Below are 11,614 nucleotides of genomic sequence, written 5' to 3'. Positions count from 1 at the left end.
TAAAACAACAACTTTGGAAAAGATGAGTTTTTAGCTTTGATTTGAGATGTGGGAGTGTGTCAGTGTTGCGGAGGTCAGGGGGGAGTGAGTTCCAAAGCCGGGGAGCAGAGCAACTGAATGCCCTGCTCCCCATTGTGACAAGACAGGCGGAAGGGACAGAAAACTGGATAGAGGAAGAGGAAAGGAGAGAACGAGCAGGTATGGCAAAATGAAGGAGATCAGAGAGATATGGAGGTGCAAGGTGTGTGAAAGGCTTTGAATGTGTAGAACCAGATTTTGTATTGATATTGATTGATTTTTTGTATTGATTTTTGGAATGGGGAGCCAGTGAAGCTGTTAAAGGATAGGTGTGAAATGGTTGATAGAGGGAGTGCGTGTGATGATATGTGACACGAGCAGCTGAATTTTGAACCAGTTGAAGTTTATGGAGAGTTTTTTCTGGGAGACCAAACAGAAGTGAGTTACAGTAGTCCAGGCGGGAAGTAACAAGGCTGTGTATGAGTACAGCAGTGGAATGAGGAGTGAAGGAGAGCCGGAGGCATTGTATGTTGCGTAGATAGAAGTAGGCTGAGTGGGTGATGTTGTTCATGTGAGAAGTGAAAGAGAGACTACTGTCGAGGATGACACCCAAACTCTTTACCTGGGGGGGAGGGGGGGGGGGAGGGAGGGGGAGATGGTGGAGCCGTCAAAGGAAAGAGAGAAATGGTTGGTCTTGCTCAGGCTGGATTTGGTGCCTATCAGAAGAAGTTCAGTTTTATTGCTAATGAGTTTTAGAAAGTTTGAGGTGAACCATGATTTGACTTCATTGATGCATTCAACCAGCGCTAGTGGAGGCAGTGTGGAGTTGGGTTGGCTGGAAAGATAGAGCTGTGTGTCATCCGCATATCAATGAAAATGGATGTGGTGCTTTTAGAAAATATGACCAAGCGGGAGAAGGTAGAAAATACAGGAGTGGACTGAGGACAGAACTCTGAGGGACACCAGTTGTGATAGGGCAGGATGAGAAGTGAAAGATTTCAGTTGGATAAACTGAGTATGGTCAGACAGATAGGAATGAAACCAGGAGAGGAAGGAGCCAGAGATGCCAATGAAAGAAAGTCTGTTCAGGAGAATGGAATGAGAGATGGTGTCAAAAGCTGAACTGAGATCAAGCAAAAAGGAGGATGGATAAGAAAAAGGATGGAAAAGGGGAACCAGTCCAAGCAGCAGAGGTGGAGGAGCCACTGATGGCTGGGCATGGGTGAGAGTGTACTGAGTCAAACCTAGTATAAAAATGGTTGAACTTATCCGCCATGGCTATACAGTGATCCCTCGCTATAACACGGTTTACTTTTCACGGTTTCGCTACTTCACGGATTTGCATCGTGCATTGTGTTCTGCATTCTGATTGGCTAAAAAGTCACTCAGCTTCTTCTCTACCTGTGCGTCAATAACGTTGCAGTTTAATATGTACACGTACGTAAAACAGCTTGCCAAATTTACATTATGTACGTGCAAATTCTCTTGATGTTGGCATGTCGGTGTATAAGGATGTTTTTGATGTTTTTGGGAAGAAGAAAAAAGAGCGACACCAACTGCCGATCACTATGTTCTTCTTCCCCCGAACAAACACACCTGCAGCTGCACCGCGGGCTGCAAAAGAAGAAAACACTGCAGAGTAAAGTCAGGATGCAGCGGCTCAGTCTGGACTTAGAGCAGTTAAATACACCCGAGTCACTATTTGTCCCACTGTACTTTTTTTAATCATTATTTTATAATGACAATTCTTCGGGTCGCGGTGGGCGGGGCAAATCTCCGCGATTTGAAGCCTTCTGTTCACATTGATGATTAAAATTATTATTTGACAGTACAGAACAGAAGTTATTTGTAGAAAAAAACGTTTCTAAGGTACTTTTATTGGAGAAACAAATGCTTGAGCCTGTAAAATGGTTTGTTCTGTCTTTTCAATGTATAATAGAGTATTTAATTGTATAATAATTGTTAAAAGATATAGAGGTTTCTACTTCACGGTTTTTGCCTATCACGGGTTCTTTCTGGAACGTAACCCCCGCGAAAAACACGTTGTTTACGATTGTCAAATTGATATCAAATTGGGATAATGTAAGGGTGGGGTCATAGGATAGCACAAGGGATAATAGATAATAGACAATATGAATCGTTTGACACGACAGACAGACAGACAGACAGAAACTTTATTAACTGGCTGGCGGCTATACTGTCCTGATAGGCAAACTGTAGGTGCTCCAGCGCCCCCTCCACCTGAGGTTTGAGCTGCTGGATTAGCAGCCTCTCAAAAGTCTTCATTATGACAGATGTCAGGGCAACTGTTCTATAGTCCTTCATCCCTGCAGGTCTTGTCACCTTAGGCACTGGGGCAAGGCATGAGGTTTTCCACAAACCAGGGACACATCCCATCTGAAGACTCTTGTTGAAGATAGTTTGAAGAGGCACCACCATCTCCGATGTACAATCCTTTAGAAGCCGAGGTGATATTCCATCAGGACCAGCAGATTTCTAATCATTGAGCCTCATGAGCTCTACGCACACCTCTTCTACACTTATTGGTGGCACAGCATCAGGGCTGGAGCTGGAGCAGGCGCCACTACCAGGTGGAGGAGAGGAGCCGGTCACAGCTGGAAAGATGAAAGAGCTGCCGATAGATGGTAACGAGGAGCCGGTCACAGCACCATAGATGGGAAAGCCGCTGCTGGGTGGAGTAGAGGCGCAAGTCACAGCCGCAGAGGTGTAGGAGCCGCAACTTGGTTGAGTACAGGAGCCAGTCACAGCAGCAGAAGTGAAGGATCCGCCACTGGATAATAATAATATTATTATTATTAATAATAATAATAATAACACATTTTATTTATAAGGCGCCTTACTGGGAACTCAAGGTTGGCGCACAACATATACACAATATAAGAAATACAATAAATAGTTAAAACAACAACTTTGGAAAAGATGAGTTTTTAGCTTTGATTTGAGATGTGGGAGTGTGTCAGTGTTGCGGAGGTCAGGGGGGAGTGGCTGGGCATGGGTGAGAGTGTACTGAGTCAAACCTATCACGGGTTCTTTCTGGAACGTAACCCCCGCGAAAAACAAGGGTTTACTGTATCACAAATTGCAGTACATCCCCTCTCCTTAAAGCCAGTAATGGCTCTCATGCCGCTCCATACCTCCCGAGTGTTCTTATTTTGCAGCTTCCTCTCAAGCCCAGATTTGTACTCCCTCCTAGTGCCTTATGGCTCTTCTCAGATCATGTTGAGCCACCCTCGCTTTATGGCATCACCAGTCTTAAAGGCCTGATTCTTCAGACTTAACAGGTGTATATTTAACCCTCCTGTTATGTTCGTTTGTGAGGAACAGAGATGATGTTCCCAGGTCAATTTGACCCAGTGCATGTTTTATTAATTAAAAAATGTCTGAAACCCAGAAAATCCTAACAATTACCAGTTATTCTTTCAAAAACTTAGTTAGCATGGTGTTTTTTTACCACTAACAGGAAGTGGTTCTATTATTTTATAATTCACTCGTTTTTTTTAAAAACATACATGTTCAAACTTTTTATGAATTTTTCACTACCGTATTACTTTTAAAAGACTAACATATAAAATACAATAGTTTTACATAACATTGAAACGTAATCTTGACATTTTGTTTTACATACATGCACTGTGAACCAGAAAAAAACAAAATCACAATACAACAGACAAGCAATCGCAATATGAAGTTGTGTGTGTGTCTGTACATATACACAGCACAAGAGTGACCAGTCATCACACTGTGCTTTGTGCAAATTCATTTTGCACATTTCGCACAGGTCCCGCTTGTCTTGACCTGGATCCTGTCTCCGGCTCGTCTCACCCCCCCGACCGTCCCCCCAACTCCATCTGGATGAAGCTCATCTGCTGGACTTTAAATATGTAGTTGTAGAGTTTGATAAACTAATTCCTCTTTATGAGTTCTGGTAAATTGCCTGTCTGTGCTGGGGGGGAATCCCTCCTTCATGTGAGCACCCCTGAGGTTTCTTATTTTTTTCCAGAATCCATTTTTTTTATTAGGAGTTTTTCCTTACCGCGAAGGGGGGCCTAGGGCAGGGATGACAGTTTAGTTTAGTTTTCTTAGTTAGTTCAATTTAGTTTTTTCTTATTGAATTCTATGTATTCATGATCCTTTTTATTTTATGTTATACTTTTGCAATTACCAATACGAAGCCCATTGAGACGACTGTTGTTGTGAATTTGGGCTGTAGAAATAAAATGGAACGGAATTGAATTGAATTAGGTTGAGTTGAATTGAGTCACATGAGTCACTGCCATTCTAGTGGGTCCTGTCTTTTTTATGTTTTCTGAAGACAGGTTTGTCTGACGCATATTTGAGGATGAAGACCAATGTATTTCACCATTCTTTGACAAGAATGTCTTTCTTGGAGGAACAGGAATAGCAATTCCTTCATCCGTTTCAAAATCAGAATCATTAGAATCAGAATTTAGCTCAAGATAGTCTTCTTCTGATCATGATCAGTGATGACTTACAGAGCCTCCTGGACTGTCATCTTTCTGCTTCTGCTGCTCATTTTGTAAAGGTCTGCCTGTGTAATGTTGGAAGGACTCCCATGGAGAGAATCTTTTATATGTTTTGCCCCCTCCCCTGTTGAGTGTCCACTGAATGTGGGTTGAGTTTTCCTACGAGAACATAGATGGTTCCTTTCAAAAGTCATTACACCTAGGCACCTGTGTGTGTGTGTGTGTGTTTGTGTGTGTGTGTCTATGTGTGTGATTGGGTTGAAATATGTCTCACAGCTGCAAAGAAAGCAATACTACTTATAATAAGACATCCTTGTACCTCCATTTTGACTGCCGGGTCAAATTGACCCGAACATAATCTATGTTATATAAACATGCAGGGGGGGGGGGGGGGGTTGCATATATGTGAGATGAACCATTTTCATAATATATGTTGATTACGCTAATTAAGGCAAGCAGAAGAAGTTTCATGCTGAAAGCAGCTTTGTTAACCTATAAGGCCTTACATGGAATGGCCCCGTCCTATATTAAGGACCTCATAGACCTCATAGTCCCTTCTGATTGGTTAATCAGAACACTTCGCTCGCAAAATGCAGGACTGCTTGTGGTTCCTAGAATTAGTAAAAGTACGGTTGGAGGTAGAGCGTTTAGCCACCAAGCCCCTGTCTTATGGAATAAACTCCCAGCTCATATAAGAGAGGCCGACTCAGTTTCTACATTCAAAGCTAGACTGAAAACATTCATCTTTGGACAGGCTTATTGTCAGACTAGTTAGTATTCAGAGATTATTTAACTTAATGTTAGTTTGTTTAAATTAAACTTAATAATAACTATTTCTTTTAAAAGGCTGCTAGAAGTTGAAGCTGGGGTAACTATGGTACACTGGGGTTCTGTCCTCTTTCCTTTTTTACTTCTACCCTTCCTCTCCTCTATTCTTGATCATAATTTATCATTTAGTTCTCCATGCCTCTGTTTGGTGCAGTGCGATTCATGTATTGTCCCTCTTTTCCTCTCCCCTCCTGGGGAGTGGGAGTGCTTCCAGACTCCAGTTGGCTCATCCGTGCTCCAGTTCCTGACCGTTTACCTCGCCTTTGCTCCTGCTCCTACACCTGGCTGTGGATCCTGCCTCTGGCTCATCTCTGGCTCGTCTCTGCTCTGTACCTGACCGAGTACCTCGTCTCTGCTCCTGCTCCTACACCTGGCTGTGGTTCCTGTCTCCGGCTCGACTCGCGCCTTTGACTGTCCCGATAACCACGGCTGGATGAAGCTCGTCTGCTGGACTTTTATATATGTAGTTGTAGATTTAGATAAGTTAATTCTTCTCTAAGATTTCTGGTAAATCGCCTGTCCGTCCTGGGGGAGGATCCCTCCTTCATGTGGGCACCCCTGAGGTTTCTTCGTTTTTTCCGGAATCCGTTTTTTTTGGGAGTTTTTCCTTACCGCGAAGGGGGGTCTAAGGGCAGGGATGCCAGTATAGCTTAGTCAGTTTGTTAGTTCATTTTAGTATTTTTCTATTGAACTCTTTGTATTCGTGATCCTTTTGATTTCATGTTTTACTTCGAAGCCCATCGAGACGACTGTTGTTGTGATTTTGGGCTATACAAATAAAATTGAATTGAATTGAATTGAAAAAATACTTTTAACTGTTTTTTCTAGATGTTCAAACTTTAAAACGGGTCAATTTGACCCGGAACATAACAGGAGGGTTAAATAAACCCCTTTTGTAATTCAGGTTAAATTTTATTCATCTTACTCATATCTGTAACAGTCTTTTGCTGGACGAAAAAGAAAAGAAGGACAGTAGAAAGAGGGTTGCCGGGTAGGAGGGTAATTGAAGAAGAGGGGGGGTAGAACAGTGAAGCATTATAAAGCAAAAAGTTGCTGGTCTAACACATGTGAAACATTTCATTAAGTTACGCAAACTATCTGTGCAAAGGTGAGCTAACATCTGTGCTTGAGTGAGTGTTTATGTTCTTCTAAGGCAGGGGTCGGGAACCTTTTTGGCCAAGAGAGCCATAAACAACACATATTTTGAAATGTAATTTCGAAAGAGCCATACAATAATGTAGTGTCCCTTTCCCACATTGAGGCACGGAGACTTAACCTCTTTTAGGGTTCTTTATTCTGGTTACTGTAGACCGCAACAAATGCCGTACAATTAATTCAGCAACTCCTGAATCTCTCCCGCCGAGACAAGAGCGCTTCTCCCAACTTTATATTCCCCTGCTCCCGCTCCAGCCCTCCCATTTCCCTTATTTGGCCCATAGCTGAACCCCATTAGTCCAAATTACCTAACAGGCTGAGCGACAGAACTGAAGGCCAATCAGATCTCTGCTTGATGCGTTCAATGAACTCCAGAACTTACAACGCGGCCCAACACCCACCCAGTCCAAGTCAGTAAGCAACGACACGTTTAAAACTAAATATACAAATGAATGTGAGCATTTGATGTAATTTCAACATTTTTAAAGTACAATAAGTCTGTGGATTCTTTTTAATAACATTGTTATGCTGTTGCTAATAAATGATGAGTATTTCCCGTGGTGGTTTTGCTGATTGTCTAGTCTGGTTGATACGTGGTGAGTTTCTGCTTCATGCAGGCGTTGAGACTTTAAACGTGATCTTAGGTCTGATTGTTCTGTAGATGTGAGAAAGACTGCTCACATGCAGACCTGGAGCCAAACACGCACTCACACGCTGCAGTGAGTGACGGGCAGCGGGTTTTACGTTATTACAATCCCTGCGCGTTTCACCTTCTGCCGGTCCCCACAACCCCTCACCCCCACCCTCTGCTTTCTTCTTCACACCAGGTGTTCGGGCTTTCCTTCTGAAATCCAGAACTATCTCCTTGGTCTTCTGGATGTTCAGCTGCAGCTGATTCTCCCCGCACCAGGCCACAAAGTCCTCTACCAGCTGCCTGTACTCCCTCTCCTCTTCTCCTTTGATGTATGCTACAATAGCGGTATCATCCGAGAACTTCTGCATGTAGCAGGTTGAGGTGTTATAGCGGAAGTCGGACGAATACAGCGTGAAAAAAAGAGGAGACAGCACAGTCCCCTGTGGTGCCCCTAGACTGCAGCTTAGGGTACGCTGCAAATGCACATTATGTTCTTTAAAGGATGATACCGCGGCCGCGTTGGGAGGAGTTACTGGTTCTGGTCTGATCGCTGCATGGAGCGATGTGTTTATCAATGCATGGTAGACACTGAGAATGTGGAGAGATCAGGATCATTATTTTGAAGAGTTCTACTTGGTAATCATGTTTCCATGTTTGAGTTCATAAAATCATCCCAGAGAAAGTCTCTGCTTCAACTCCTGCAGGGAAAGCTGCGTCTGAATCTGACGCCCGTGTTTGCATCTCTCTGACAGAGTTCGAAGCCAAAGCCCCTCCTCCGCCTCTCCACCTGCTTTTCCTCTCTACCTGTTCACCTGTTCACATCCTCTGCAGCTGAGAGTTGGTTTCCCCCGCGCTCCTCAGTGTGTCCTACACAGAGAGCGCAAAATACGATAGTCGGGTCGCTCCAGCCCAGCACAAGGATGAAAGAGCCGGACGCAGGTTATAGCGGGGATAGAGCGGGTTAAGAAAATGAATGGAAGAAGGCGGTCCGCTGAAGAAATATTCAATATTGTACACATTTTATTTTTAGTCTGAACTATCTTTTATTTAGAAAAATATTTTATTTTATCAGTCCAGTATGAAAAAAAAAACATCAACAAAAGCTAAAGCTGTGTTGGGCGGTTTTTGGCTGGGTCTGGCGGTTTTCAGATGACTTTTCGGCTGGAAACCTTTGACTCTATCTGGCAACGCTGGCGCGAACTCTCAGTCTGTCATCAGCGAGTTGGTCTCTGCCCCGCGGTACGTCAAGTTCCCGGTAGAAGATCGGAGTGTTTATTGAAGCCGCCCCGCGTGCTATCAGCTCTGCAGGTCTCGCCCGATAAATACGAGCTAATTACGAAGCTCTTTTTTTACGTGGCTCGTGCTTCGTGCGGAGCTAGCAGCGCCTTTGAAATGCCATGAAAAATGAAAAAACTAAAATAAAATTTAATTATTATAAAATACTCATTATTTTCCAAAGTCACAGGGAGCCACAACAGATGGATGAAAGAGCCACATGTGGCTCCAGAGCCATGGGTTGCCGACCCCTGCACTAGACAGTTCTCTGAACCTTTTTTCTTCAATGATTTGTGATCTTCACTGGTGTCCATGGATTACATGAAATCTTTCCACCTTTATCCACCTTTGTCATGGTAGGGAGAACACCTCAATGTAAGGGTGGGGTCATCTAAGATAGCTCAAGGGTTAAAGGCACAGGAGAAATCAAAGAAAAAGCCACCTCCTTCATCCAGGTGGGAATAGGTGCAGTGCAGCAAGTAGAGGATTGCGTCCTCCACCACTACTCTCTCCCTGTATGCGAACTGCAGTGGATCTTGGACATGCTGCACCTGTGGCTTCAGCTGCTGAAGCACTAACCTCTTCTTTACATGTCAGGTCAGTGCTACAGGCCGATGGTCCTTGTTTTCTTTAGGGTGCTTGACCTTAGGGAGAGGAACAATACACAAGGTCTTCCAGAGGGATGGAACATGTCCCACATTTAGGCTTAAGTTGAAAAGGTGCTGAATAGGAGTCCCGAGCTCGTTTGCACACGTTTTCAACAGCCTGGGACACACTCTGTCTGGACCTGCTGCTTTCCTGATGTTCAGTCTCTGCAGTTCCCTCCTCACCTGATGTTCTGTCTGCACTTGCATCATTTGGTAAGGTCAGAAAGCCACGTGTGTATGTACACTGTACGGGAAGGTAATACGTGAATATACCTAGCATTTACTACTTGTGATGACTGCAGTCACACAAGATTATTATTAAGGTGAAGTGTACACTTTTCATTTGTAGTTGTGTGTATTTTTTTGCTATGATTATTTGTGTATATTGATACTTTGTTTGAGTTTTCATGTGGAGCTGTACCGGCTTGAGGTGGCCAAGAGATGGTGCCAAATGGAGCGGCTTTCAAAAAGGGTTCTACCATTACCTGGACTCCATGGGGGAGGGAATGGGTTTCTCTGTTCTGCTTGTGTTGTGTTTTGTCTTAACCCCCCCCCCCCCCCCATTGTATCATTAGTGGTTCAATCCACTTACTTAAAAGTCCTCAGGTGTGTGTTAATGGGAGGTCAGTCTTTTGCGTTCTTTCCTAAGTCGCAAGTTTGTTCACCTCTTTTATGGGCCCTTTTGAAACTATGTTTGTTCAGTGGGATCCTTGACATTAAAAAGAATTTATTTTTGGACTAAATATCTGTGCTCTTGGCCGTGTTTGTCTGATCCATCACATTGGTGTCAGAAGTGGGATCAGTTGGTCAAGAGCTCAGGTTATTTATTCATTCCCCTTTTCCCCAAGCACCCATGCAAAGAACCATGAGAAGTGGCAAAGCTTCAAGAGGAGATGGAGCAAACCAGCTGATGGATTCTGAGGCACAAACCCTGGAGGAAAAAGAAAATGGAGCTTCTGGAGGGACAGACTGCACTGAGGGCCTAGGTAAGGAACCAACAATTATGGATATGATGTCTCTTCTCCGTGCTCATATGGGACAGCAGGAAGCCCGGGAAGCTAAACAGAAAGAGGAGCAGACACGCCAGGAACAAAGATTTAGAGCGCTTCAACATCAGTTCCAGCTTCTTCAGGTAGAAGTACAAGCACGCACCACACCTGCTCCTGATTCCAGGTTAAATCAATCTGAACCACCAGACTTGGAACCTTCGGAGGTGGGTTCTCTCACCCAAAGTGGCTCTGGCAGCAACCTCATGAATGCCCCATCAGGTCAGTCACACTTCTATGAACCCAGAATGGAAAGGCTGACAGACGAGGATGATATTGAACATTTTTTGACAACCTTTGAGCGTATTGCAGCAGCTTGTCGATGGCAGAAAGTGGATTGGGTGTTTCATTTAATACCTCTACTTACGGGCAAAGCTAGAAGTGCATACGTACACATGGATGTTGAGGACTCCTCCGAATATGATAAAGTAAAGACTGCCATTCTCTGTAAATATAATGTGAACCCTGAAACGTATAGGCAAAGGTTCCGCTCCTTGGATGTTAACTTGGATGAAAGTCCCAAGGAACTTTATGCAAGATTAAAAGAGCTTTATGTAAAGTGGATCCAGCCCCAGGGTAAAACAACACAAGAAATTGGAGAAATCATCATCTTAGAGCAATATTTGAGAATGTTGTCACCTGAGTTGCAGGTTTGGATCAAGGAGCATGACCCTAAATCAGCTGCAGAGGCTGCGACCCTTGCAGAGGTTTTTGTTGCCGCCCGTAAAAGTGGACAACCATGGAGCTACATTTCAATGGGACCAAAAGATAAGTCAATTGAACAAAGACCAGCTCCGAGTGGGGGCAAATCTCAAAGGAGTCAGTTGGCTAATAAACCTTCAAACCTTTCTGCCAGAAAACTGATTTGTTATCTCTGTGGGATGGAGGGTCACACCAAACCTAACTGTCCACAAAATTCAGCCAAAATTACACAGATGTGTGTGGTGCCACGCAACTGTACAAGGCCAGAAAATGGAACCAATGTAAAACTAGCATCAGTTGATGTTAATGGCAGAACTCTGACAGCACTGATGGATTCAGGAAGTGATCAGACTTTTGTACGTAAACAGTATGTCTCTTCAAGTGTTATTTGTACTGACAGAACCATCCCTGTTTTTTGTGTGCATGGAGATGTAAAACCATATCCAACAGCTGATTTATACATCAAAGTGCATGATCAGACTTATCTCCTAAATGTGGGTGTGGTAGATGATCTTCCATATCCAGTTGTACTCGGACGGGATCTCCCTGTCCTATTTGATCTTCTGAGAGCTAATCGTGAATGTAATGTTGCAGTGACACAAGCTCAGGCTAAGATGTTGGAGGAACCCAATTCAGTTCTCCAGGCGCTGCCATTCTTTCATGCTGACATGGAAAATGCACCCGGGAAATCTCGTAAGTCACGCAGACAGAAGAGGTGTGAAAAACTGTGCCACTCTGCGTTGCATAAAAAATCCACCCCAGACCCTGAACCACCTTTGGGTTTTAAGATTCCTGTGAATTTTG

Source organism: Oryzias latipes, chromosome 19 (assembly GCF_053564925.1).
Source record: "Oryzias latipes strain Hd-rR chromosome 19, Olatipes_Hd-rR_3.1".
NCBI classification, from domain to species: domain Eukaryota; kingdom Metazoa; phylum Chordata; class Actinopteri; order Beloniformes; family Adrianichthyidae; genus Oryzias; species Oryzias latipes.
The sequence above is the reverse complement of the archived record's forward strand: the minus strand, read 5'-3'. Positions refer to the sequence as shown.